Source organism: Diachasma alloeum, unplaced genomic scaffold, assembly GCF_001412515.2.
Source record: "Diachasma alloeum isolate Michigan unplaced genomic scaffold, Dall2.0 Dall_scaffold_00178, whole genome shotgun sequence".
Lineage (NCBI taxonomy): Eukaryota > Metazoa > Arthropoda > Insecta > Hymenoptera > Braconidae > Diachasma > Diachasma alloeum.
This window is the reverse complement of record NW_021680344.1, coordinates 139,427-142,274: the sequence shown is the minus strand read 5'-3', so window position 1 is coordinate 142,274 and position 2,848 is coordinate 139,427. Positions and strand designations below refer to the sequence as shown.

Below are 2,848 nucleotides of genomic sequence, written 5' to 3'. Positions count from 1 at the left end.
AATAAATTTGTGATTATAAGTTAAATTGCATTTGTTAGTGGATTGTTACCTTCCCGAAAACTCCTCAATCCCTACAGGGGGGGGGGGATGTAGGAATTGAGGTGTTGTCAGGAAGTTTAATCAATTCACTACTAAACAATTAGTTGTCTTAATTGTCGTTTATTCAATCGCGTCTAGAAATATATACAAAAGTGAAAAGCAAGTCAGGTGGTCGACTTGCTGAGTAATAGGCGGTTAGCGCCAGACTGAAGATAATATTCACAAAAGGCGAGAATTCGGAAACGCGTTACAATAGGTGCGAGTGAGAAGTATACATTAGACAGTTGAGTGACCGAGAGCGATAATGTCACTGATGTCCAGTCGTCTCAACTGCACGCGTTGTTGTGTCCGTGTATTGACACGTGAGTGTGGATGTAGCGAGGCGCTACATGACTCCCCTTCTTAGTGAAAAACGCAGTTTTTCGAAACTGAAACATTAAACAAAAAATTAATACGTTGATCACGGTTGAGCTTGTGCTCAAAAAAATTCTATGATGGAGGTGACTGCGTCACCCTAGCTTCTGCTAGGCGTGGGCTGCTCTCCAGGTTGCTAATGTGTTGAGACGGTCGTGAGCTTGGAGTGGTGTGTTTGTTTACCCTCGCCGTGTGTTGCGATGGTGTGTGTATGCAGGTGTGTGCGATGCCTCTCGATGATGTGTCAGAGAGGTGATGCCCTGGTGAAGACGTCTATCGGCGTTCGATGTGACGTCGCGTATTCCAGAGGGCGAAGTTCTCATTGAGGTTTGGCGGAGATGAGCTCTGTGAGTCGGCCCGATGTTCTCGACGCTGCCATCGGAGAAGTTCGACATGAGGTTACTTTCTTCTCTCCCTCATGCCGCGAAGTCGCCGCGGATCGTAGGCGAGGGTCCAGATCCCCTGATGCCCGTGAAATCCTGTTGGCGTGTGTAGATGCGAAGGGACTACGGTTGAGGTGACCAGCCTCCTGCGCCCGTGCCGCGGATGTGGTGTCCATTTTCGCTACGTTGATGTGCCTCGTACCAACAAAGTGTCCATCACTCCTGAAGGTAGAGGTAATGCCTGCGTGTGTATGTGATTCTCGACGATGCTCTAGCGGAGATGAGCTCGTTGAGTCGGCCCGATGTTCTCAACGCTGCCATCGGAGAAGAGTGGCACGAGGTTACTTTCTTCTCTCCCTCATGCCAGTGTGTCACTGTCCTCCAGCTGCTCGTTGCTACCGTTGTCTTTGTCTTTGTGTTAGCGCGGTTGTTGTCATCTCACAGTTTATCCGAAATGAAATAAAATCGACGCTTGTGAGAGAGAAAAATAAAGTATTTAGAAGTCTTTATTATCACCAGCACAGCACAACGTCTCTGGGTGCTCAGCAATGTGCTGGCACTCGTCACAATAACACAAAAATAAAATCGTCGCACTCATGATGTTAGTGCACGACCACTTGTTTTGATTTCGCAAGGACGTAGCAAAACCAAGGCTCGGCGCTCGGACGCTTGGAATGTTCTAGAATTCACGAGACGCCCGTTTGAAAATGCCGTTGAGTACCCGCGCGACGAAATTTTACGGTTTTCTATAGCGGGGAATTGAATTTAACACTCGAACTCCTGGAATGTGCGGCACTGGAAAGTCTAGGATACGTGGATGATCACCAGGATGGATGTACTTCACTGGGATGCACGGGTAAAAACTTTCGATGATAAAAAAATGCACGCCGCGCCACGAGGAGATTTTCACTTTTGTCGAATAAAAACGCGGCTTCCCTTTGAGATTCTGTGGAGATCTGTCTCTCACCCAGACCCCAACCAGTATCGGAACCAATGTAGGGATTGAGGTTGTTGAGGGATGTAACAATTCACTAACAAATGTAATTTAGAATATAAATTACAGTTTAATCAAGACGTTTAGAATATATACAAAAGAGAAAGAATAATCAAAGTGATCTGATCGGAGGTCAGTGTTGGACTCTACTGACTATAATAAATCGCGTAAGACAGGAATTTGGATACGCATGACAATGGGTGCGAGCGAGAGGTATTTTATACTGGGCGCGTGACAGAGCGCGATGATGTCATCGATGTGCAGTCGTCTCAACTGCACGCGTTGTTGTGTCCGTGTATTGACCATTAGGAAGCTTTTCGATTTTTAGACAAATTATTTCACCCGTCTAGTGACAAAAATTGTCACTCTCGTTCAACGTGGCAATGCGTGGCAAGGTGGCAATGGTATGTATTTCCCATGCTCGGCGTGCACAACATGCGCCCTACGGTACCCCTTGCATCGTTGTCAAATTTAGAGAGTTACTGCTAGTGAAAATTCTCTAGCTGGGGGAATACCGATGTTAGCTTAGAGGTACAATTTTTTTCGTAAGCTAAAATGGATTGTAATGCCCTATCATCTTTAACCCTCAAGGCAGTTAAGAGTTCAGAGGACAGATGGACACCCGCCCTCCCCCTNCCCATGCTCGGCGTGCACAATATGCGCCCTACGGTACCCCTTGCATCGTTGTCAAATTTAGAGAGTTACTGCTAGTGAAAATTCTCTAGCTGGGGGAATACCGATGTTAGCTTAGAGGTACAATTTTTTTCGTAAGCTAAAATGGATTGTAATGCCCTATCATCTTTAACCCTCAAGGCAGTTAAGAGTTCAGAGGACAGATGGACACCCGCCCTCCCCCTCCTCCTCCCAGAAATAAATAAATAAAAAAAATACTGGACTCTTAACTCTGACGGCAAGTAAGAGTTCAGAGAACACCTGTAACCGCCCCCCCCTCCCCCTCACCAGTAATAAATAAATAATGATCAACAATAAAAATACTGGACTCTTAACTCTGACGGCA

The 2,848-nt window shown here is 46.2% G+C and overlaps 1 protein-coding gene across 1 annotated transcript in view; it reads left to right on the top strand.

The window, feature by feature from the left end:
• Positions 1 to 2,848, top strand: part of LOC107038896 — a gene marked incomplete at its 3' end in the record, with an annotated part of 17,046 nt that overhangs the window by 4,465 nt on the left and 9,733 nt on the right.